Below are 26,749 nucleotides of genomic sequence, written 5' to 3'. Positions count from 1 at the left end.
TACATGGGCAAGGAGCAGAGGGCCTTGGGATGCAGAGCACCCAAGCCTTCCTTTACTTGCTTTAGAAACACATGCCCACACATCTGTCTCCAAACAAAACCGTGAACTCCCTGAGGTGGGGCCTTGCTCACCACCCCATTCCCTGTACCAGAGATGAGACTCAAATGCTGGCTGGCTGGATAGATGGATGGGAAGATGGACAGATTGGAGGGTGAATGAACAGATGGATGGAGGGGTGAATGGAAGGATGGATGCATAGGTAGAAAGGTGGGTGGGTGGAAGGAGGGATGGGTGGATGGGTGTGTGGATGGATGGATGGATGGATGGATGGATGGATGGATGGATGGATGGATGGATGGATGGGTGGGTGGGTGGGTGGATGGATGGATGGATGGGTGGGTGGGTGGGTGGGTGGATGGATGGATGGATGGATGGGTGGGTGGGTGGGTGGGTGGGTGGATGGATGGATGGATGAATGGATGGACAGATGGGTGGGTGGGTGGATGCATGGATGGATAGGTTGATGGATAGATGGGTGGGTGGTGGGTGGATGGGTGGATAGATGGGTGGTGGATGGTTAGATGGGTGGGTGGACTGACAGATAGATGGGGCTGGTTTGGGAAGCTGCATGACTGCTGTAAGACTTCAGCAACAGGAAGAATATGGATTTGACTGGTCAATCAGAGCCCCCAGAACAGGCTTCCTCCAGAGCCCCGGGATCACCTTTCTCCTGTTCCTAGGTCTCAGAACCCCAAGTGCTCCTGGCATGTGGTCCCTCCCCGGATGTCACAATCACTGCCTGTACTTGGACGGGGCCCCTGATGAGGTCTCACCCCTCAGGCCCATCTCCCTCACTCTCTTTCTGTGTCTCTCCTGGTCACCTTTACCCCAGTTCTGCTCCTAGCCTGCATTCCAGGCCCTGCCTCTAAGTTGGTTTACAGTTTCTGGACAAGGCCACAGGCACGGGTGACAGCCCAGGCCCAGCATGCAGACACATTCAGATGAAGTTTTATCACAAAGTAGGGCTGACCTCAAGCATGGAAAACAATTCAGCGACCACTGCTTTCTCTTCTGTCACCCTGTCGTTGTCACACAGCCCCCTCTCACCCATCCTCGAGAAGGGAAGGTACAGCTGCAAGCAGTAGAATCTAGTCCCCGTGCCCACAGGCTGCAGCCACTTTCACCCAGCGCGGCTGCAGGTGGGCTCGGCTCAGCCTTCCTCTCCTTCCCCTGCTGACCTCGAAAGACTGCCACCATCATACTAAGAAATGGGTTTTTTTTCATTAAAAAATATCCTGGTAAGGAATACTGGCATCTTGTTTTTTACTTTTGGGGTTTTTTTTTTTTTTCAGAGTGACACTGACACAACCCCACTTAGAGTAAATAAACGTTTCCAACCTCAATGAGCCACTTCCTTGGTGGGAACGGTAAGTTCGCAAGCCTGCCGATGGGCTGTCTCCTTTACCAAGAGGCGCGGTGAGAGCACTGTGTTTGGGGCTAACAACACTTAAAACAAAAAATCTTGTTTTTCATGACAATATCCACTGCTGTACACAAGGAAAATAGGGAGAAAAGCAGGAGGTCACTTAAAACTCCGGGGTCACACAGAGTTCTCCCTGGGGCAGAATCCAGCCACACCATCTTCTTGCTGTAAAATCTTGGAGGTGGAAAGAAGTACTTAGCCTCGTTAGTTTATTTGTGGTTGTGAGAACTACCTTGAATCACTTACCAGTATACCGCATTTGAAAACTCACTCAGTTGATGTGAGTTGTTGTTATTATTCAAAGATAGCGTAAGTGGGGAATTTTGCTGCTTTAAATGGCAGGCACTAGCCATATGTAGTTATTCAACTTGAAATAAATTAAAAATTATTTCCTCAGTCACACTAGCCACCTTTCAAGTGCTCAATAAATACCTGTGACTAGTGGCTACTGTGCAGAGAGAGCCCATTTCCATCACCCACAATGCTGGACAACACTGGTATGGAAGAGAAATGGCTTGAAGCTAGAGGGTCTGTGTGACCTTAGGCAAGTTACTTAACCTCTCTGTGCTGCATTTCCTCATCTGTAAAATGGGGATAATACTGGATACGTTATTCAGTCATGATGGAAATTATCAGCTATGCAAGTTCTTATAATGTGCTTACAATAATGGCAAATGCCCACCAGCTGGTACCCTAAAATAGGGGGATAGACACAGATACAGTGAAAGATGGGGTTCTTGGGAGGATTGGAAAGATGTTTGTGTAAAGCACCTCCCATGGAGCCAAACACAAAGCACACACTCACTTCATTTACTCTTTTTTTTTCAACCAATGTTCACAGAGCACCTACTACGTGCTGGGCATTCTTCTAGGCACTGGAGACATAGAAATGAGCTAAGGGCCTGACCCTCATGGAACTTACAGTCTCAATAAATAAATAAATAAATAAATGGGGCCTCTTATACTGATGCCAACAGGAACACTGACATTCCATTCTTATCACATATCAAACCTCCCCGCAATGAGAAGAGAGTGCTGCTGAACACAAAGCTACCGCAAAACAGGTGCCTAATAAAAGCGCTCTCGTGAGTGAATGAATCAGTCGGGCGGTCAATGAGGGAGTTGGCAGGATGCTGGATAATGCATAAATAGTGAGCTGGGCCACCGCAGTCCAGTTAATTACTGTAAGGTGGGTGCGGCTAACTAGAAAAGCTGTTGCCAGGGGACGCTAATAGATGATCCTAAAGAAGTCTGCAAACAGTGTTACGTATAAAAGCTTAATCATCTTCAACACTCTTAAAATGACTGGGATGAGACGGCCCTCACAGACACACCCGCCGGCTCCTGTTCTGGGCTCTGCTCTGACTCACCGAGTTGGCTGGGGCAACTCACTCTTTATGACCTAGAGGGGAACTAAACCAAAGGGAGGAGCCCGCACCTCCCCCACCCCACCGGGCAGGCAGCCTTTGCTGGCCCTAGATAAACAGAGTCACCCAAGAGGTAAGCACCCAACCCACCGCCTAGGAAATGCCCACCCAGCCCTCCGATTTGCCCACCGGCCTGAGCAGCCTGCATTCCGGTCCTGGTTCCATCACTCGCTTGGGCAGAGCTTTCCTGAAGGAGCCACATGGCACCACACCTCTGTGCAGGTCTCTATTTCCAAAATGTAAAAGCTCCTTCTGGTAGGTTTGCAGCTCCCTGACACAGCAGAATGTCCTGGGAGGAGGCTGCGCTGAATCACTTGGCCTCTGTCTTACCAGCAGGGCAGGCCTCAGCTAGTCATGTCAAGCCCATAAGCCTCAGGGTCCCCTTGGCTGCGGAGTAAAGGAGAAACAGTGTTTGCTGCACAACATTGCTAGTGGGATTAAATAACTTCAATAATGTGCCCAAGTATTTGGTAGAAACTAGTTTACATTCTGTCTAGTATGTCAAGATGGGTAGACAAAGGGAAAAAATCTGGTTCAAGCCCCATGTGCTGACACTAATGGCCTGGGCCATCCGGTCTACCTATGCTTCACCACCTCCTTCGTTCAAAGGGGGCTCCGTGCCGCCCATCTTACAACCTCTTGCACACCACCTTCCCATTTTTAACACAACCATCCAGCTTTACTTTCTGCTGAAAAGAACACAGGTATATAGAGATTCAATACAAAGAATTCATCCCAGAATCCTCTTCCATCTTCGTAAGCCTTCCTTCCAAATTTCCCACAGGATGTTTCTTATTATAGGTCTCACACATCCATACACATGCAGAATGCCCCCCCATGGAACCCGTGGGGTCTGCAGAAGGCAGCTCTCATGACCTGCCTCACCTTAAGCAGTAATACCAAGAGATGACAAGTTTAGGAAGCTAGTTATATTCTGGTTTACATATGCCCTTTAAAATAAATCACTAAGTATTAATGTAAAAATGCTTGCCATTAAGATCACACTTCCAAACACGCAGAACTGGCTGTGGTCTAAGGGCCTTTGTGGGTTTCATATTCTTTAGTGATTTTTGCTAGGGACTGACCTGGCTGGAAGGACAGGGCTGGCACGACAGAAGTGACGCTCCTTACACGGCCTGTAATGATCTCCATCCATTTCTGCCCTCACCCCATTACGCCCAACACCCACCATCTCATGCATGGCCTCATGGCCTCCTCTTGCCTGTGACCCTCCCCAGCATGTCCTTAATAAAATTACAGGCAATTTCCACTCCCATCCAAGTGGATTCTTCCCATCCAAAGAGCTGTACACGCTCCTGTTCTCACTTATTTCACATCCCTTTTGAGTGGCTGCCCAGCCCCTTGTTTGGTCAACCAGAAATCAACAGTCACATCTCATATGCTCGATATGATTTTCTGCATGTCTGTTCCATGGCAGGCTCAGCACAAAGGCATGACAATGGCCATGGCTGACTGTGAGGGACTCAAAAATAGATGGGGGACTGTAAGGTACATGGATTAACTTTAAAACTAACTGGGCTGACAGAAGTGCTTCAACAGAATTATGAAAGGTGGTCGGAATTCAGGGCAGGAGGGCCGATTCTAAAGATGGGGAAGTGGAAATGGGCTGAAAATGAGCAGAATTTAGACAGGGAAAGCAGGAGGGAGAGATGAGGGAGATCCTTCCATTCAAAATACTAATTTTTGATTCATGGTCCTCTCTCCAGGCCCCCCTTTTCAGGCCCACTTTCTCCATGGAGCCAGTCCCTTTGGGACGGTGCCAGAGTTAGGCAGCATCCTCCCCTTTTTGGCTTGTCAACTGGCTACTCTGTGCTCGTCCTGAACCCTTCGGGCCTGCTCACCTTCCCAAGTCCCTGGGCCCTGACCCAGTGCAGCACTCGAAAGAGTTGGCATTAAGTGTAGCATGGCTAAAATTAGGAGTGTTTCCATAGATATCTAGACTTCTCGGCAGCTAATCTGTTCAGCTCCCAAGTGAAAAAATACGTATTTTTTTCCATTCTGACTGCAAAGCAACTGGGGATGTGGAAAATCCAAGCCAGCTCCCATCTGGACACGCCTCTGAGCCTTGCTGACTCCACGGGAAGGGCAAGGAGCCTTCTCTGTCAGTGCAGAGGCACCCACAGGAGGCTTCTCCTCACTGAGCAATAAAGCGCCGGCAGTGAAGGGGGATGGGCACCAGCACGCATGCATCCCCGCTTCATCCTGGAAGGGGGTCCCTCCTGGGAGGTGGCCCTACATCCCCCCATCTCAGAGAGCCCGCAATGCAGACGAGGGATGTTAACAAACTGGCTCATCCTGTAAGATGGGCCTCACCACTCACAGCTCACACATGGGAAACCTTACGTTTCCAGTTAAAACATGGGGTTCAAAGATGTTCAGAGAACTGCCCGTGGCCACCCAGCAAGGGGCAGTCACTGTGATAAGGGTGACAGGGTAACAGTAATAACAGGTACAGCTAATAGTACTGGCATGGTTTTGTTAAAGGTTCTATGCTCAATGCTTCTCCCATTTCGTCCCTGTTAGGGGTTGAATCATGTCCTCCTAAAAGTTATGTTGAAGTCCTAACCCCTAATCAGTGCAGAATGTGACCTTATTTGGAAACAGAGTCACTGCAGAGGCAATGAAGATGAGGTCACACTGGAGTAGGGTGGGCCTTTCATCCAATAGGACTGATGTCTTTATAAGAAGATGGCCTTGTGAAGACAGACACACAGAGAATGCCATATGATGACAGAGGACTGGAGGGCTGCATCTACAAGCCGAGGAACACCAGTGACAGCTGGTAAACCAGGGGAAGCTGGGAAGAGGAAAGAAGGAGGGCCCTGCAGGTTGCAGACGGAGCAGGGCCCTGCTGACACACTTTGACTTCAGACTTCTGGCCTCCAGAGCTGGGAGACAAATTTATGTGGTTTTGAGCCATCCATTCATGGCATTTTCCTACAGTAGCCACAGGAAACTTATACAATCCTTATCACAATTCTGTGAAGAACTTCAGTACTAAGACGGTCAGGTTTTACATGTGAGAACACTGAAACTTTATTACCAGCAAATACCAGTAACAAATACCAACATGGTACTCAGTGCATATATATATATATAAACTCATTAAATCCCCATAAAGACCCTTACCCCACAACAACCCCACAATGATCCCATTTTAAAGAAGAGGAAAGCAAGGAACAGAAAGGTTAAGGAATTTGCTGGAGGTCCCACAGCTCATTGTTGTGGAATCGGTTTTCAAACTCAGACCCAGAATCTGTGCTCTTACCCACTCTAGTCACTTCGAGCCAGAAGAGAGCATCTAATTTGGACTCAAACTCAGGTGTTCTGGTTTCAAAGCCCATATCCTTGGCTCTTCTCTCAACTTTGTATTGCACCTGCCAAATGGAATGCTTTGCATTTAGTGGCCCTTAAAGCTCTTATTTGATGACATAAACAAATTAATTAAATAGGCAGTGGCTTGTCCATATCCCATGCGTTCAAATTAAACTCAAATTAGTTCAATTTAGCAGTTAAAACCAGAGGAAGGAATGCAGGCTCTGACAGGACCCTGCCTCTGGAAAAGGAGCACACAGCATCTGCCTTACCCAGTCATTCCCAGAGATGCTCAAAACCTTGCACAGCACAGAGTAGATACACACTAAATGTGAGCCATTACTGTTAACAGTCTTCACCACCAAAGCATTTAACACACTGCTTGGGCAAACAAACAGCTGCTATCCTTCATCATTACCATCATTATCATCACTGTCCCCAGTACCAACACTGTACACCAGCCTTGAGCAAGTGGGTCTAGGAAACAAGTTCTCCAGGAATGCAAGGACCAGACATTGAGCATGGGTCACAGAGAGGCTGGGCCTGGGCTCGCCCTGGGAGCTGGTCTTCCCAGAACACACTGGCAGGAAAAGCCGGAACCGAGTGAATTTGGGGCCCTGGTACAGTGCCATGGAAATGACCGAGCTGGGAAAACAAACAAGCCCTCCACATTGAAATCAGACCCTTTAAACAGAAAACATGCCCACTTACCTCTGCCCTGCAACAGGGAGGCTGGTCCCTGTGGAGGGCATGGAATTGCCTGTCTGACAGCCTCGATTACCTCCTCGAGCTGGTAGAATCTGGCTCCGTTTGGGCACACGACCTCGCTCCTGAAATGGCCTGACTCTGGGTTTGGGTTTATTATTTCTGCACTGCCCACAGAAAGCCCTTGGATCAGCATGACTATTTCTTTTTTTAACCCCCTGGCATGAGCAGCGCACAACAGAGACATGCCTCGATTAGCTCAAGCTGTTCCTGGACTAATGAAACACGCTGTGGAATTTATTTGCGTGGCCCTGTCTGAACAGTGGCAACTGGTGCCCTCACCGCGCATGCCCTCAGTGCAGCCCTACCCGGAAGCTCCGTAGTCCCAGGGCAACCAGAGCACCGAGCAGGTCAGCTCAGCCAGCTCCGGCCCCCTGCACCAGCTCCCACCCCCACAACAAGGAGCACTGGAGTGGGAGTCTGGAAGCTCTGCCTCTGAGCAGCGGTGTGGCCAACAGTGGGCCAAAGCCAGTGCCAGTGGCACTCCAACAGGTGGCCGGTAGCCAAGCCCGCACTGAAGCTTGGAGGGCCCTCCTCGCACTGCTGTGCCATTCACCCTCCCACCGCCTGCTGCCTGCATCTCCCACCGGGCCTTGTATCCACCTCCCCTGTCGTGCCCGGCCACCTCCCATCACCAAAACCTAAATCCAAGTCAGGAACCTCCCCTCTCCTCACCTCAGACTCCGCCTCCGCCCTTCCCTCTTTCCCACCCTAGGGTATTTTCTTCTCTCTCCCTCCCTCTTTAAGCCTCTCCTCTAGGCCTCTATTTTCCTGCCTCCATGCAGGGAACTGAAATGAGAAACGACACATTATTTCCACAGGCCGCACTCTGCCGTCCTTTGCCACCATCCCTCCTGGTGGATGTGGTCCTTTGTTAGAGGCTGTGTGTATCCCGAGGACTGGACATAAGGAGCGCCATGGGGGTGGGGGTGGGGGGCAGGCACACCTCAGTTAGGGACACTCGGCACAGGCACACGGAAGACAGAGCGTGTCTTCATTCCTACACCTCTCCTCACACATCAAGGCCTGTCAGCTGCCCCAAGGAAAGATGAGTGTCCAGTCTGATCTGACCTCAACACTTTCTCACAAAGGACTCAGGACAGAAACCCAAACACTACAGCAGTGGAAATGCAGCAGCTGATGGGGCAATTCAGCAAACATTAGCTACGTTTACTATTTTAAATGGATCATAAAATAAATAGAACCTGTCCTGTTGTGACTGGAACTATGTTTTTCTGGGGCGTGGGGTCGGGGGTGTTCCTGAAATAAATTTAATCCTTAGGCGATAAATTCTGGGTATAATGCCAGTAACAGTTTTATCCATCATTCACTGGCAAGCCTACAAGAGGCAGCTCTGGGTTCAAATCCCACCTCGGCTATTTATTGGCTATGAAAGCTTGGGTCAGAACTGCCCCCTAGCTGAGCCTCTGTTTCTTTGTAAACTATGAATACTTAATAATCTGGATTGCTCAGACACTATAACTAACTTCATGCACATCTTCATCATCATCATTTCAAAGTTTATTGCACCTTCAACATGTCAGACTAGGTGCTTTACATTTATTAACACAACTTTACAGAGTGGCACTGTTGTAATCCCTATTTTACAGATGGACAGAGAGGTCAAGTAACTTGCCCAAGGGTCACGCAGCTAAGCAAAGGATGCAGGATTCACCCTTAGATGGTCTGGCTGAAGAGCTACACCATTCAATCTCTGACATTTAGCCCAGTGGCCAGCAAAGAGTAAATTGGTCTGTAACTCACTTGCTAGGATTATAATAATAATATTGGCTTTATTTTTATAAGAACCATTGCCTCCAGAGAGGTGATTTTATTTTGCCTTTTTGAATTAAATTTCAGTCCTAAGGGCCCTGAGCCTATTGTAATAGCTCATATCTCCACTCCCATCATATTGGAGAGAAAGCCAGGCTGGGAACTGCCTGCTTGCAGCTTAATGGGTCAAGCTGCATTCTCTGGGCCAAAGAGGCTGGGGGTTGTGTCCATTCCAGAATTGTTGGCAAATCTCTCTGTGGCCAGGGCCAACTACAGAATGACCATCACCACCTGTCCCTCTCGATGGAGAATGGTAAGGGCAGGGGGCCATGCCACAGAGAGCGCAAAGCTCCTCAGCCTGAAGTGCACAGGCCCACCTCCAGCCATCCCAAGGGGCCTCCAGGCCGGGCAGAGGCTGCTCTGGCTCTACCCTCTGAGCGCCGTCACCAGGCAGCAGACCCACTCACGCAGCCATGCCCCCGGAGCAGGAGACCAGGGAATTCAGCTTGCACTTGGCGGCCCAGAGCACGTTCGCTTAGGTGGGAGAGAGCTCTTTGGCTGTGTTTAATTGAAAGTTTTGCTCACCAGAGCCAGAGCCACTTGTTAGCAGCAAGCAGAAGTGGGAAACCCGGGGCAGTGAGGACCAGCACCTCACCCAGAATGGGCTCTGTCATTCCGGCAGGTGAGGTGCGGCCTTCGGTCCTCCTGGGCCCGGGAGCATGCCCTCGGGACCAATCCAGCACCCTGGGCTCCGAGGTCGGGTGGCTGGTCCCTCCTCTGCATCCGCAAAGCAGCCACCCCCAGATACCACCCAGAACAGCAAGCACGGTGTGAACATCCCAACTCTGGGATTCTAGACAAAATGTCACAGAAGACAACATGTGGGGTGATGGTCAAGAATAGGGGCTTGGGAGCATGACAGCTCTGGTTGAATTCCTGATCAGTTCTCAGGCTGTGAGGCTTGGACTCTTGCACAACCTCTGAGAGCCTCAGTTTCTCATCTGTGCAATGGACACAAGAACCACACTAGAACCCCAACCCTGGAAGATATCAGGGATGCAGGACTGAAACAAACTGGTCCCCCACAGCTCCAATCATTAGGATTTTCTGGGAAGTGTAGGCACATGAAGGTGGTCTATGGAGTCTAAGTTAGGACTGCAGGTACCCTTGGGAAAAGGTGGGGGGCACTCAGGCATCCTGGTAGTGTTCAGTTCTTGATCTAGGAGCTGCTTATTTGGTGGACTCCCTTTGTGAAAATACAAGCTGCACACTTACATTTCCTACACTTTGCTCCTTGTATAATATGCTCCATTTCAATTTCTAAAACTGAGTAGAAAACAAACAAAACAAAGCTTTGCCATGGGACATATACACTGGCCTGTCCTCAGCTCAGTGCAAGAACTCTGGATCAGAACACCCCAGTCACTTCCTCAGGTAAGCACCCCCTTCACCCAGGGCTGTAAGGCCACCCCATATCAGCAGCACCATGTTGCAAGCCCCCCAGTGGACTACGAGCCATCAGGTCCAATGTTAACAGCACATCCCCCTGAGAGCCACAGATTTTTATTGAGCAGCTATTATGTATCAGGCCTGGATATAGATGTAAGCAAAACTAAGAAAGCCCATAGAAAAGGCTTATTTTATGGCCAAAGAGGAGAAGGGAAGAAGCATCATTTGTCATCATTTTTTAAGACCCTGCTTTGTGTAATGGTGTGTGGGTCAGTGATTAGCCATATAATGTGATCTTAGCAATCTTGCAAGGTCCAGTCTTGTCCAGATGATCGCTGGGGCCTTCCTGCCCCTAAACCCCTGGTGCGAAGACCCAGTCCCTACCAAATGGAGCCCAAAGCCTTCTCTAAGACTCATTTTCCTCCAAGATTTTGTGATGTAACTAGCATTGCAGTGCTTTGGAGACAAGATGACCTAGGCCCAAACCTTAGCTGCGTGACTTTGGATGTGTTTCTTAACCTTTCTGAGCCTCAGTTTCCCCATTTTCAAAATAGGAAAAAGTGATTACCTCTTAGGGTTCTGTAAGGTTTAAATGAGAGAACCCAGTAAGATGCTTGGAATGGTGCCCGGCACACAGTAGGCACTCCATGCACCTTAGCTGGTGCTGTTTTCATGATTTGGGCACCTTCCTAGTGAGCAGCCTCTCCCTCTCAGTCCTTTCAAGGAACTTATCCTAACCTTCATTTTCCACAAAATGCCAGTAACACAAAGCATCCACTGTGACCTCCATTGGTCATTCATCTTCTCAGCCTTGTCAGGAAGGGGAACCAAATAAAGAGACTAAGACGGAGATGGAGACAGATGGAGGGAAGGAGGAGAAGCACGGAGGGGAGGGAGGAAGAACACTCACTTTCCTGGAGAACCACTTCCTTTGTGGCTCTGGTGCCTACCAAGATCTACGCTGTCCGTGACGGTAGCCATAACCACATGTGGCCACCCACACTGTTACGTAACTAGTGTGAACTGAGTTCTGCCATACAAGTGAACTATATACCAGATTTCAAAGACTGTGTGAAATAAAGAATGTGAAATATTGCAATAGATTTTTTAATATATTTTGGGTGGACTGACCTACATACAACTCTTATGTGTAATTAATATTATATATAATTACTAAAATTAATTTCACCTGTTTCTTTTTATTTATTTACTAACTTTTTAATGTGGTTACTGGAAAATTTGACAAATGTGGCTTGTATTATATTTCTATTAGACAACATAGTTTATTGTTGTAGATTATCAAGGTCTTTTCCTAAACAAAGGCAGTTTCCTCCTTCAAAGGGGTTTTCACCCCAGTTCTTAAATGTTTCATCTTCATACATAAATGCATTTTAGACAAAATGCCATAGAGATAGAGACTAAAACCTGGGACTAACAATGTGGCTTGTGTTAAGGTCACATTGCAATTACTGAAGCCAAATCGGACCCCAGTTCCAACCAGATACAGAGCTAAGCACTTCCCAATCCTCCACACTCGTTCACCTATGTCTCTACTTCTGCTCCTTAAAACAGTGCCTTTCCACACCATCCTCCTAAGAAAGAATGAAGAACTAACATCCAATCACCTGCCCCCAGGATCACCAATAGGTGGCTGTGTTTCAAAGGGTGAGATTGTTTGATACCTCAAGAGGTTACACGGTTTAAACAGTGTGTGGGCAGATGTCTACAGAGATAAAAATCACAATGTGTGATATTCTGATACCTTTAAAACTTGGGACTAAGTGACATTTCCAGTCTTAGCTCCTAATGCAGGGCACTTTCAAGAAACCCAGCCTACCATGGGGTTCTGACTGCTACAGGAGGCATCTCTATTGGCCAGGCAGGCTGTGCCTTTCATGAACTAAGAACAAATCCTCCCAACGCCCCATGAGACACGGGTTCTTTATGTCCGTTTTACAGATGAGGAAAGCAATTCACAGGAAGGGTCAGTGATCTCCCCAGTCACCCAGCTGGTAAGTGGCAGAGCTGGAATCCAAACCAGTCCCTGCCCACCAACTATGAATCCACCCTTACTTCATGCCTCCCAGCCTCTGCTCCCTCAGTAAGGACTGGAATGTGCTGGAATGCCCTTCTCCACCAGAAAGGGCTACTCAATTAATACTGCCCTCCCTCTTTTCATAAAAGCGACCACTCCTTCCTCGGAGCACCCATTAACTTTAAACACCATCTATCCTTTAGCTACCACACAGTGTTAGAATTCCTTACTTTATGCATCTATTACGTCTACCAGCAGTCAGAGCTTCTTCATAGGAGAAGTCCCACGCACTGAATCAGGCACGTAGGAATTACTCAATGAATAGCTGTTGACTGAAAGAAAACATCGACCGACCAACCCATCTTGATACCTTGGTTTTTGTTCTGCATTCTGATGTTCCTCCCCATGGGTGGCTTCTCCACCCATCTGTTTGCATGGAGAGAGGCCAAGTGCATTGCCTTCGACTGCAGCTTGGTAACACCAATTGTCGCCTCTCTGCTTTTATTAATTGCTGGGTTAATCAAGCACTCCAAATTGTGCCCACCCACGCTACCACGAAAGCATTTCTGGATCACCAAGAGAACAGGTTTAAGCTGAAGCAAAAACGGAGCCTCACAGCTTTTTGGACTCCGGACAGCTGCCATATTTTTCAGAATATCTGGGTCCAAGTCAGATCAGATGGAAAAGTCTTGGCCCAAGCCTCAGCCATGCACGGCCTCCACACTGCGGGCAGGTGTCAGAGAGAACACTGATGTGCTTTTTCTTTGAGCACCCCCCATGATCCTGCGAGATTGCTGCTATCATACCCACCTTTCAATAAGGAAACTGAGGCTCAGCTGAGAAAAGTACACCTATTTGCCCAGGGTCACTGAGCTCTAGAAGAGATAAAGCTAAGGTGCAGACCTGCCCGTCACTGCACAAGCCACACCTAGTCCCCACCATCCAGGATCTAAGGGTCACAATCCTGCCTCATCCTTGTGGCCTGGCCCACACCCCAGACTGACCATGTCTCACTCTGGTCACTTCATCGAAGTAGGGTAGCCCCATGTGATGAAACTTTCTTTCTGCTGGGTAAGTTTTGCCAAATGTCCCCCAGATGTAACAAGTGAAGATGCTTTCTTTCGAGCCTTCAGCTAGATCTTGCCTTCAAATTCTGGGAAAACTTTCATCTGGACATTTTTGTTCTTTCTGCTTCTCTTCTTGATAACATAGTCATTGATGGAAGTACATTCTTTTCCCTCTCATGCGTCCACCTATGCACCGTTTTGTGGGTAGTAAACAGAGAAGCAGAGGGAAAGATACATTGTACATGTTAATGTGCTTTTTAGGCTTCTGAATGCAAAGAATAACACTATCCTTCCAAATTTTCCCCTTATATTTTATAAGTAGCTTTTTTTTAATAGTCAATAAAGATGTCACAAAGGCTACCAGGTTGGCTCATAGTGACATTCCCAGACAGGCTTCCATATGGAAAGTCTAAAATTCCAGACGCCTTCCCATGTACCAGGTTTCTAAAAGCACGGTTACTAGTACCTCTGGGGCCGGAAAAGGGGTTCCATGTACAAGACATGCTGCCAGGCTTAACGTCCCGCTTAACAAGCAAACTGTTCAAAGCCTGCAGCAGGCCCACAAGCCCCTGGAGGTCCCTGTGCTAAGTCACCAGGAGAAGCCACCTCCTACTCCCCATATGAGCAGATGGAGAGCTCGAAGGGAAAGTCAGCATCGGTGTGGGAAGGCCGATCTGAGCCTCGCCATCTAGAGAAGAATCTGCAAAGCAGAAGGTAAAGCAATTCGAATTATAACCAAGTTTCTCAAACATGGGTACTCAGCTGATCCCTTTCAAAGGGACAGAGGAAACTGGTTAAAAGGCACAGGTCTTATTTTTTGAAAATGCATTTCAATACACAAGATCACAGCCAAGAATCATGGCAGTTTTATTTTTAGTTTATCAACAAAATGTAACTCCCCCATTTAAAAAGTTTGATTGAATTAGCAGCACCTCATCCAGAACAGAGAGAATAAAGACCTACAGATCTGATTTTTGAGAAAGAGCTATCTACGGAGTCTGTTTCGCCAAGATAGAGCCTTGAGAATTAGGGGAACAAGTTACAGGGAGCAGTTACTGTAATAGCGACTGCCAAAGTGGGGCAACACCTCTCCTGAGTAGGGACCCTTAACACTGACAACTGGGGCTTGCTCTCCACCAGAGGCTGACACTGCAAAAGCCCTTGGGGCAGTAACAACCAGGGTGGACAGGCAACACGGGAGAAAAATCTCCCACCACCTTCATAAAGTAGGTGCTAACACCCTTTCCACACCAGTAAAAACCACCTCTGCCCTTCAATACTCCTTGTCTGCTTAATAAAAAGGCCAGTGACCCAATGCAAATGAAATGCTCTGGTCTAACTTGGTGTAACTGTTATCCAGAGCTTGCCAAGCGGCTACCACGTCTGCCCCAGCAGTCATAAAGGGGCTGTGAGGGAAGCACAGGCGGGCCAGGAGATTTCCCAGCAGGGGACATCGTTAAATTTTAGGAAAAACACCGTCCATGAAAGTCAGCTAGGAAAGCAAGGGCTTGCTTGCTCTTCAGTAAAACAGAACAGCAATGCTGACCGTTGTCATATAAAGTAACTACGGCATTAAATGATGCACTTTGCAAATAAAAGTTCCATGCATCTCACAGAGCAATAAAATGCACTGAATTACCTTCCCACAGCATTTCTACTAAACTCCTGACATTTGATCTTATGACAACAGATGTGCATTCCCTGCTTACGTAACGGAGAAGAAATTTTGATTTTCTTCCCTTGTTCTCCCACTTTCTTTGCTAGGATTACCTTGAACTCCAAGAGCCCCAAATTATGGGATTTCAAAAGACTAATTGAGCACTCTTTTAATTTATTGCTCCATAATCCAATTTTCCTCACGCTGGACCACAAATTGCGCTGGCCTCTTCACAAATCCACAGGGGCCACGAGACATGACACAGAGCTGGATGAATTACGTTGAAGATGGGAAAGATGGTCCCTTTGGGCCCAGCCTCCAAATCCACTGCACAAGAAGGTTGGGTTAGACCATCTCTAAAGATCTCCGGGACAGGGAGCCGCGCAGAGGGAACCTGCTGTTATCTTTGTTTCAGCCTCGGCAGCTGAAGACCCTTTCCATGTGATATGACGGAAAGGGCCCTGTGCTCATCTCCAACACTGCCTGGGGTGCGGCAGGTAGGAAGTGTCCCTCGGGAACCAGGCCTATGCTCGGCTACCACCTTGCAACTACCCTGGAAAGTAGGTTTTATGATCTGTGTTGTAAATCTCAAAAAAAATTTTTAATTTAATGAGAGTAAGCAACACTGTCAGGACCAGAGACCTCAGACAACAGACACCCAGGATCACCTGTTTCTCAATGCCTTCCTTTACTGCCACCCCGGCCTGTGTCACCCTCATCTTTGCCTGAATCAGACCAAACAGCTCTGCTGTGATCTCCCTGCTTGCAATTTCACTCCCTCTGGGCAGTCCTCAACGTGGAGGGACCTGGTATGTAAGTGGCTCATGTCACTCCTCCAGTGGCCCCAGCCCACCAGTCCCTGACTGGGCCTCCATTCCTCTCTAACCTCATGTTCCTACCCTCCCAGCCACCTGACCTCCTGGTGGTCTCTCAGTTAGCAGCTTGGAAATAGCCTTAGGTCCTTTGTACTTACACCAGCACTTTTTCCAAACACCCCAAGATTAATTCCTGCACCTTTTCAGATGTTTGCCCACCCCACCTCCTCTGAAAATCCCTCCCTCGCCAACGTACACATGCACACTCTAGACACACCGACCCACCCTCTCACCCACCAGCACTTTCTCCTTCTATCAGCACAGAAGACATGATGTTGTGCTCCTTTTGTTTGGTAGCCTGTCTCCCAAGGAGAATGTAAGTGCCCACGGACTGGGACTTTTATCACTCAGCTTACTCAGACCCAGTGGGCTTCACACACACCATGGTGCTCAATAAACAACTCTGGGATAAATCCAATGCTCACTAAGATCTGAACTCGGGTCTGTCACCTGGTCTCTGCTCAGTACGCCACCTCTCTCCTCCTGGACTGGAGTGTAAGCTGCGTGAAGGCAGGAACTGAACCCACACAATGGGTCTCATTAACACTGGTTTCCTCCATTTACCCCATTACCGAGCCAACCCTCTTAGCTGCTGGGAATATATCACTAAGCGACTGGAATATTGGGAAAGGACATGGCCCTGGGTCACCGTACATGGAACCGCTGTCCTTTGATGGTATTAGGACGTGCCCTTCACACACAGCCATAGTTGGGGGTGAGTCAGCCCAGGAGAAGCTGCCCACTTATCAACCCCATGTTTTCCTGAGGCCCTAACACCATGCCAGCCCAAGCTAAATGTCCGACATGAGAAGGCACGTGCCAAATCCGAGTGACTGGAGTTTGGCTGGGATGTCACAATGGCACAAAGAATCAATCAGTGAGACCAGCAACGCCAGCTGGGGGAGGCCCTGAAAGGCCAGATGCCACCAACCCGCAGAGCTGCTGGATTCTTGGAGTCACCATGTACACTGCTAAGGCTTGGCAACCCAGCCTTTAATCCGCCTGCTCAGAGAAGGGTGGCCTCCCACCTCCTACAAATCCCCGACTAAGTGGCTCACACACACTGACTCTGAAAGCTAACCCTTGTCTCCGCGGGACAATGACAGGGGTGCCTCTAGGTTCCCTGACTGCTCAAATCAGCTCCTTCCTGTTCCCTGAAGCCCAAGCTCCCTGTGGCTTCTAGATGCCTGCCAAACACAAAGGCAGCGTCCCCCTGATGTGCAACAGCACATGCATTTGGGAGGCTTTCCAACAGAAAATTTAGTAAGAGGGCAGGTAAGGACCTTAGGGGAATAGGAAGAGGACGTGGAATGTGTGTGAGTACTGAGCTGGGCAGTTTTCCAAGGATAACTCCTTTCCTCCTAATGCCCTGATTAAATGGTGGCATCCCCACTCTACTGGTGCAGAAACGGAGGCTCAGACGATAAAGTAGTTCACTCAAGCCACAAAGTGACAGAGTTTGCCTTCAAACCCAGTCTGCATGGCACCGCGGTGTGCATCTCACAAGCAACACCGCCTTCCATAAAACCAAACAGAATCTATCCCTTTTAGGGCCAACAAAATACAATTACATTGCTACTGAGCCACTTCATGACAAGCTGGTGTCCTAGGTGACCCTCAGCAGAGAGGGGTGCAGCTGAAACCCTAGATGTGAGCCCAGGAGAATAGTGGGAGGCAACACATGCTTCCTTGAGATGGCCAAATGACACACAGTAGAGGTGGGGACCCTGAAGTCCTAAGCCACAAGTTCAAATCAATCCCTCTAAGCCTCAGTCTGTTCGTCTGTGAAATGGGAACATTTATCCCATACTAATATCCCACAGTTGTGAAGGACCTTGTGATATTTGTTAATAGAGCAATAAAAGGCTTGTTGATGTACTCTCTTACCAGTAAAAGAGGGCAGGCAAGAACCTTAGGGGAACAGGAATAGCAACTCTTCAAACAAAGCTATAATTATGATGAAATCTCAAGAGTGATGCCCGTTAAGAGGCTGAGCTTCAGGCACTCGCAGCTCAGCGATCCTCCAGCGGTGGGAGTGCGTGCACCAGGGCTACAACGTCCTACTCACCTTCCGCTCAAGCACGAGTCTCTCCAGACATCATAAAAGACGTGAATGCAGCCCTAATACTAGCCTTCCAGGAGACCTCAAACCCAGAAAGGGGTGCCCTGAATTACCAACTCCCCCCATCAGCATCTCGGGTAAGTAGCCAAGGTAAACTGCAGGCTGCATCCCTCTTCTCAGATCCACTGGTCCCTGGCCCAGGGCAGTCCGGCCCCCTAGTGCTCAGCAAGGACACGTGGACCCAGTACACTCGTCCTTCCCACCTCCCTTCACCTCACCTTAGGCAATCGCCCTTCCACAATGTTCCTGAACGTGAGTGACCAGGGGACCACTAGTTGGCAGGGAATCCTAGTTTGGGCTTAAATAAGTTTTTATTCTGCTGTTACTGGAGCATTAACAATTTAAAAATCATTTAAATCCTTATTGAGTGCTATGTCTACCAGGCACTGCAGAATACAGCAGCAGGAATAACAAAGACACCCCCTGCCCTCCTGAAGCTTCCCGTCCAACAGTCAACCAAAGAAAGAAATGACCCAAAACATCCCACAGCTGCAACAATCAACTGGGAAAACTACCTGCAAGGCCTTGTAAACTCACAGAAGGAAAGTGCAGGGCTGGGCAAGGTGGGGAGAGAAGGCTGAGGTAGTGGTAGTGAATGGAGAGGTTGGTGGGAAGGTGCAGAACAGAACGCCTGGCGATGAACAGACGCATGACAGCAGATGAGAGTCACATGACCAGGACCTGGCCTCTGAAACCACCTTCCAAGCAGAACCAACTTAAAAGGTACCTTTTAAAAAAAAAATAAGTTCAATACCAATACAAGTTTAAATTAACTTACTGTGATGCCCACATTGAACCTAAGCCACCACTTGCCCAAGGGAGTGTGGTCCACTCTGCTCAGACCCACCAGGTTCTTTTGACATTGGTGCCCCAGCGTCATGCCTCATTGATGCCAGAAACATGGTGGCACCACCCGGATGCCCCCTGCACACAGTAAGCCCCCTTTGTCCTTTGTTCTTTAGCTTTCCTCAATTGAAGAGGCATCATTTGGTGCCAAAGCAATGACTTCATGGGTACAAAGTCAAGGCCAAGATTCAGTTATGCAGACAACCCAGAAGATATTTACCTTAATTTTAGATGACATCAAAGTGTCAATTTTTAAAAAAATTAATGAAAAGAAATATTAATGTAAAAAACATCTGAGTACACCTACAAGCCCATGAAGGAACACTATGTGAGAAACAAACTCTTAGTGAATGGCTTCTTTCCTTCCATTTTGTAAAAATCTTCTATAACTTCAAAACTATCCCTCCTGTTGAAGCTCCATTCCAACCCAAGAAATAATGTGTGTATAGTGGATGAATATAGTAATGATGCTTGTGATTTATAATACTTAAATCACAGATAGGGGTACCACTTATTGAGCACCTCATCTATGCCCTCACACGGTACCCGTGTCAGTCTCCTACACCATCTCGCCCATCTGAGGGAGCCTCCCTACAGTTGGCCACACACTTAGCCAAGCACCTCTTTTAAATCAAGTCTACCTGACTCTAAAGCTTGAGTTTCCTGTAGGACCCTCCCTCATTCTCCCAAAGAAAACCCTATTCTTTGAACTAGAAATGGGCACAGTAAACAACAGGTGCCATCTGCCTCTAAAATTCTCACTGAGGTCCCTCCAGAATGCCATGGTTCTCTTTTTAAATTACATGAACTTTTCCTCAAGCCCCCTCATTCATTATAAATGAAAAAGATTCTTATTCAATGGTATCAACTCCTCATTCTAATCATCAGGTTTGCAAGTGGAGCTGTCTGACATTTTCATGGCAAAGGTTCAGGAATTTAATTCCCTCCTGGGCCAAGCCAACGTTTGTGTACCAACCAGCATTTCTTAGCACCACTTGTGACTCTTTTTCAATGGCAGCAAAGAAAACAAATCCTCAGGAGTCCATGTTTTCATAAGTTTGAGATTTTGGAGCTGGAATAATACATATTTGGAAGTCATGCAAAATAGTTTCCTTAAATAACCTTTTTTCCTTTGGTCCCTTCTGAAAGTAAGGCTCCTCTCAACAGGTCCTGTGTTCAATCAACTCGTATCAACCCCACTTACTAAGATCACTTGACACAGGGAGGTGGGCTCTGAGTCTGGTGTTTGCTGGGTGACCCCAGGGACTCACCAGCAAGGAGGAAAGGAGACTTCACCAAGGCTCACAGAGGCACCTACATGAAATGCCAGCCTAATGTACAGGCTCAAGTGGCTAGTTTTATTGTAAGAAGATGGGATCATTTGAACTGGGTCTTAAAAGCAGAGTGGTCTCAAGTGACTCAAAGACAGAGGAGGAGACAAGCACACAAAAATCTATTCATTCATGCACTATTTACTGACTGCTCAATGTGGAAAAGGTACTAAATACAGTGTTGTCCAGGAACACACACACAGTTCCTGTTCCTGCCACACGGTATGCAATCTCGCTGGATAAACAGGTGATAAACTCATAGGCAAACACAAACTACCAGCTATGTCAGTGCTGAAAGAGAAGCCGGCAGGTGTCTGGGAGCCAGGCTGGTGCCTGCCAAGCCTTCCCTGCCTGGCAGGCCCACTGGTTCCTCAAGATGGAGACAGCAGTGGTGGTGGGTCTGCAAAGAGAACAGGAAGAGAGACTAAGGATCCATGGTTGCCTGCTAGGTTCTAGGGACAGTTAGTACAGCCTGCTGGGGCCTAAGAGCCTGACCCTGGGGGTTCAAACCCTAACTAGCCTGGTAGCCATGGGCAAGTTCTCGAACTCCATTTGTGAAATGGGGACCATCACCGTGTATATTCTATTGCAGGGCCTTTTGTGAGGATTCAAAATGCCAAATGAATTCCACTCACACAGAGATTAAAAAGAGCGCCTGGCACATAATTGGTGCACTAAAAACAACAAAACAAAAAAACCCAAGCTATCTTTCATTTTTTTAAATTAATCTGTTGAATTCTAAGATGTGGATTTTATCCCTATTTCATAGCCAAAGAAACAGGCTCGGAAAGCTGTTAGGAAACTTCACCAAAACCTCACAGGTAAATGCCAGAGCTGAGATCCGGGTCGGGTTAAGAGCCATCAGTAAGTAATTTCAGAACCCGAGAGTCACTGAGTGTGATTCCATTGAGGTCTGGGTCACCAGGCGCTATTTCAAATTTATTTTATATCTGCAGAAGTCCTAGGTCTATTCAAGAAGATCACTAACTTGGCAATAAGTCAGCCTTAGTAGGCAAGCTGTTTAGGACAAAGTGGGTCACAATTCCTTTTGTGTGTTGCCTCAGTTTCCCTCAAGTGACAAGCATTAGGGAAGCTGGAAACCCAAGAGGTTATGGGATTGTGGAGACTCAAGTTTTTGTAGCTTTATTGGTCATAGAAGCTCAGAAGGTGCACTGCCAGCACCTCCCTCACCCAACAGCTCAGAACAACAAACATAAGTGAGCACCCACTGGGTTCCTGGAGCTATGCTGGGCCCTCGGGGACCTGTGTGCTGACTCCGTAAACCCACATCTGCTCTCCAGGCAAGCCCCTTGCTTCTCCCTTGCCGAATTCAGATTCCTTATTTGAGATTCAGTTCAGAGTTCAGCACTTCCAGGTGGTGTTACCTTTGCAGGCCAAGTGTGAGAGGCACCTCCCCTGTGCTCTCCCAAATACCCGTCAGGATCTCCAATATCTCTGCCGGTACCTGGCCCCATTGTTCCATAAGGAGCAGGCTGGGAAACTGTCTCCTTACAATGGATGACATCACTCTTCTTTTTTAATAGATGTATTGATTTCTTTCCTCAGACAGACATCTTTTGAGCACCTACTATGTGCAAAGCATCATCCTATGTGCTAGTGATAACAAATGAATGGATGGAATGTCAACCTAACAGGACACACAGGCTCTCTAATGTTACTACATGGCCTTAGCAAGTAATTAACCTACCCCTCAGGCTTGGTTAATTCATATGGAAAATGGAAGTAACATTAGTATCTATTACTATCTCTTAATGGTGATGATGAGGATTGCATGAGATCATGCCTATAAAATGCTGGGCAATCACATCTCTGGCACTCAGTAGGTATGCCAAATATACACTGGGCAACTGTTTGTGATAAGCATTGTAAATACAGGCTATTATTAAAGGGGGATGTTGCTAACACCAGCATAGATTTAAGTCTTAGGAGTCTTCTTTTGGTCCAGTGAAAACAAAGTCTTTAGATATTTAATGAGAAACTGGCATCAATGCAGTTGGCTTTGATGAGAAATCAATTTTGAAACCTCACATATTTTAAATTCAGAAACCTAGTCAATGCTCCTCTATTCTGAACTTTGATAACATAGTCTAAAAACCTTTTCAAAAGGCCACCTCCTCCATGAGGCCTTCTCTGATCACTTACCCAGCAGACTTTCCCCCTCTTTACCTCCCTTTATGGAGTCCTTTCTCAGGGCACTTACCACTGCCTCTACCCTGTATGAGTTAGTGATCTCGTCCCGATCCTCCCATCACCATCACCAGACTCCAGGACTTCTTTCAAACAGGATCCACATCAGAGTCATATTAATATCGCACTGTATCAGCTATCTGTTGCATAATAATGCTGTGTAATAAGCTATCCCAAAGAGCAGTGTCTCGAGGCAACCATCATTTATTTATTTTCACTCATGCATCTGTAGGCCAGCTGAGATGTGGCGGTTTGAGGGCAGGTTGGGCTTCTCACTGAAGTGGGCAGGTTGGCTGGGTGGCTCTGCTGCTAGTGTCTCTCATCCTACTCCTCCTCAGAACAGCAGGCTGCCAGGGCATGCTGGTCTTGTGGCAAAGGCCAAGAAGGAGGAAAGAAGCAGCACCACTCGAGGTCTTCTAAGACCCAGCATCTGATCTAGCACACCATCACCTCCGCCTCATCCCTCAGGTCACACTAAGTCATACTGTTGAGCCCAAACTCAGAAACTGCAGAAATATACTATGACCTATGAGTAGGAATTCAGAAAGGTATGAAAAAGTGGGGCCATTAATGCAAACAGAATATCACCTCCACTACCCAGGTGCCTCTTACATGTAAGATAATCTTAGGGCTGAATAACGAATGAATGAATGAATGAATACTGAATAATTATCAAAGCCTTGTCAAAACACAGGACAATTTGTCAGCAGCTGCTCTGAATCCTGAATCTGGTACATCAGTAACACTCTCATTAAATATTAGTTTGCTACAGATCCCTAGGCTCCACTGTACTTTAGCTAGAGAGGCAGAATTTCAAAAACTTGCATGCATACATTGTTTTTTCATGGATCTCTGATTATGAAATAAATCAATACATCCATTCACACATGGGAAGCCCTGTGGACACACACATCGTGGCCCTCTCACTAAAAGAATAAAAATGTGACACAGTTTTGCATATGGGGGATGAGGGAGAGAAGGAAAAGGGCAGAGGTGAAGAGGTGAAGAGGTAACTTTCAATCAAACTTACAGTGGTTAATTCTCATTTAACTACCCAGCTGAGACTAGAGGTTCAGCAGAAGCACATTAAAGTCTGCAAACTCATGAAATGATGCATTATTGAAGCCACAGCAGGGGAAAGGGCTCAGTTTTAGAAGACATAAAAGACTAAAGCCTGCAGAAGGGTCGTTTTCCATTATAAGGCAACTGCTAAAATATATACATTTTAATTGAGAAAGAAGACACCCTCTCCAGGAGGGTAGGTAAAGTAAAATTAACCCATAGCTGGTCATTCCTCCTCCCCTGGTAAAGCCTGCAGTTCCTCCCAGAGCTCAACCAAAAGGAGTCTTACTTAGTCTGTTTCCCCCTCTAAACCCCACTGACACGAGCTCTAAGCCACATTTGTTCACTTACTCAGCAAATATTTATTGAGAGCCTTCTATGTGCAAGAAATAAGGAGACAGAAACGCCTGCCATCATCAGCTTACTTTCAAGTGCATCACGTAGCACATTAACAAACGGTGATGCTTTACAGAGGGAAATAAAAAAGAGCTGGGGGAGGAGAGGGGCAGAAGATGGCGGCGTGAGTAGAGCAACGGAAATCTCCTCCCAAAACAACATATGTCTATGAAAATATAACAAAGACAACCCTTCCTAGAATAAAGACCAGAGGACACAGGACAATATCCAGACCACATCCGCACCTGAGAGAACCCAGCGCCTCGCGAAGGGGGTAAGATACAAGCCCCGGCCCCGCGGGAGCCGAGCGCCCCTCCCCCCAGCTCCCGGCGGGAGAAGAGCAGGCAGAGCGGGAGGGAGACGGAGCCCAGGACTGCCGAACACCCAGCCCCAGCCATCCGGGCCAGAGTGCAGGGCGCTCAATACTAGGAAAACAGGGCAGCAAGAACAGTGAGCAGGCACTGGAGGCTGGGCGACAGAGGGCATAAGAAAAGCGCGCGACCATTTTTTTTTTGCTTTTTTGCTTTGTTTTGGCGAGCGCTTTTTGGAAGTCTTAAAGGGATAGGGACCCCAATACTAGGGAAACAGGGCAGAAAGACCGGTGAGCAGAGGCCTGAGGCTGGCACCGCAGAATAAAGAAAAACGAACGACCACTTTTTTTTTTTTTTTTTTTTAATTAAAAAAATTTTTTTTTCTTTTTTTTTTGGTGGGCGTTGTTTTGTTTTGGTGGGTGCTTTTTGGAAGTCTTAAAGGGGCAGGGCGGGTCACTTAATCCAGAGGTAGGGAATCCGGGATCTCTGGGCACCCTAACCCCTGGGATGCAGGGAGCAGGGAGGCCCCTTACGGAGATAAATAGCCTCCCAGCAGCTCCTGCTCCAACGCGACTCCACCATTTTGGAGTAGCTGCCCGAGCCAGGCCACGCCCACAGCAACAGCGGAGATTAACTCCATAGCAGCCGGGCAGGAAGCAGGAACCCTGTCTGCGCGCAGCTGCGCAGCACAAGCCACTAGAGGCCGCTGTTCTCCCAGGAGAGGAGGGCCACAAACCAACAAGAAAGGAAGTCCTTCCAGCCGTCACTCGTCCCAGTTCTGCAGACTATTCCTATCACCATGAAAAGGCAAAGCTACAGGCAGACAAAGATCACAGAGACAACACCAGAGAAGGAGACAGACCTAACCAGTCTTCCTGAAAAAGAATTCAAAATAAAAATCATAAACATGCTGACGGAGATGCAGAGAAATATGCAAGAGCAATGGGATGAAGTCCGGAAGGAGATCACAGATGCCAGAAAGGAGATCGCAGAAATGAAACAAACTCTGGAAGGGTTTATAAGCAGAATGGATAGAATGCAAGAGGCCATTGATGGAATTGAAATCAGAGAACAGGAACGCATAGAAGCTGACATAGAGAGAGACAAAAGGATCTCCAGGAATGAAACAATATTAAGAGAACTGTGTGACCAATCCAAAAGGAACAATATCCGTATTATAGGGGTCCCAGAAGAAGAAGAGAGAGGAAAAGAGATGGAAAGTATCTTAGAAGAAATAATTGCTGAAAACTTCCCCACACTGGGGGAGGAAGTAATCGAACAGACCACGGAAATACACAGAACCCCCAACAGAAAGGATCCAAGAAGGGCAACACCAAGACACATAATAATTAAAATGGCAAAGATCAAGGACAAGGAAAGAGTGTTAAAGGCAGCTAGAGAGAAAAAGGTCACCTATAAAGGGAAACCCATCAGGCTAACGTCAGATCTCTCAACAGAAACCCTACAGGCCAGAAGAGAATGGCATGATATATTTAATACAATGAAACAGAAGGGCCTTGAACCAAGGATACTGTATCCAGCACGACTATCATTCAAATATGATGGTGGGATTAAACAATTTCCAGACAAACAAAAGCTGAGGGAATTTGCTTTCCACAAACCACCTCTACAGAACATCTTACAGGGACTGCTCTAGATGGGAGCACTCCTAGAAAGAGCACAGCACAAAACACCCAACATATGAAGAATCGAGGAGGAGGAACAAGAAGGGAGAGAAGAAAAGAATCTCCAGATAGTGTATATAACAGCTCAATAAGCGAGCTAAGTTAGGCAGTAAGATACTAAAGAGGCTAACCTTGAACCTTTGGTAACCACGAATTTAAAGCCTGCAATGGCAATAAGTACATATCTTTCAATAGTCACCCTAAATGTTAATGGGTTGAATGCACCAATCAAAAGACACAGAGTAACAGAATGGATAAAAAAGCAAGACCCATCTATATGCTGCTTACAAGAAACTCACCTCAAACCCAAAGACATGTACAGACTAAAAGTCAAGGGATGGAAAAACATATTTCAAGCAAACAACAGTGAGAAGAAAGCAGGGGTCGCAGTACTAATATCAGACAAAATAGACTTCAAAACAAAGAAAGTAACAAGAGATAAAGAAGGACACTACATAATGATAAAGGGCTCAGTCAAACAAGAGGATATAACCATTCTAAATATATATGCACCCAACACAGGAGCACCAGCATATGTGAAACAAATACTAACAGAACTAAAGGGGGATATAGACTGCAATGCATTCATTCTAGGAGACTTCAACACACCACTCACCCCAAAGGATAGATCCACTGGGCAGAAAATAAGTAAGGACACGGAAGCACTGAACAACACAGTAGAGCAGATGGACCTAATAGACATCTATAGAACTCTACATCCAAAAGCAGCGGGATATACATTCTTCTCAAGTGCACATGGAACATTCTCCAGAATAGACCACATACTAGGCCACAAAAAGAGCCTCAGAAAATTCCAAAAGATTGAAATCCTACCAACCAACTTTTCAGACCACAAAGGCATAAAACTAGAAATAAACTGTACAAAGAAAGCAAAGAGGCTCACAAACACATGGAGGCTTA

The 26,749-nt window shown here is 47.3% G+C and overlaps 1 protein-coding gene across 2 annotated transcripts in view; it reads right to left on the bottom strand.

Annotated features, from left to right (window-relative positions):
* LARGE1 (LARGE xylosyl- and glucuronyltransferase 1) overlaps positions 1 to 26,749 on the bottom strand; it is a 530,062-nt gene that overhangs the window by 473,322 nt on the left and 29,991 nt on the right. The window contains exon 1 of one of the 2 annotated variants that reach the window (XM_036902849.2): positions 6,958 to 7,114. The exons of the other annotated variant lie outside the window; for it this stretch is intronic. The gene's annotated coding sequence lies outside the window, so the exon portion shown is untranslated. Of the gene's footprint in view, positions 1 to 6,957; positions 7,115 to 26,749 lie in introns of those variants that run through there. 2 annotated transcript variants of the gene reach the window in all.

This window comes from Manis pentadactyla, chromosome 10 (assembly GCF_030020395.1).
Source record: "Manis pentadactyla isolate mManPen7 chromosome 10, mManPen7.hap1, whole genome shotgun sequence".
Classification (NCBI taxonomy): domain Eukaryota; kingdom Metazoa; phylum Chordata; class Mammalia; order Pholidota; family Manidae; genus Manis; species Manis pentadactyla.
The sequence above is the reverse complement of the archived record's forward strand: the minus strand, read 5'-3'. Positions and strand labels throughout refer to the sequence as shown.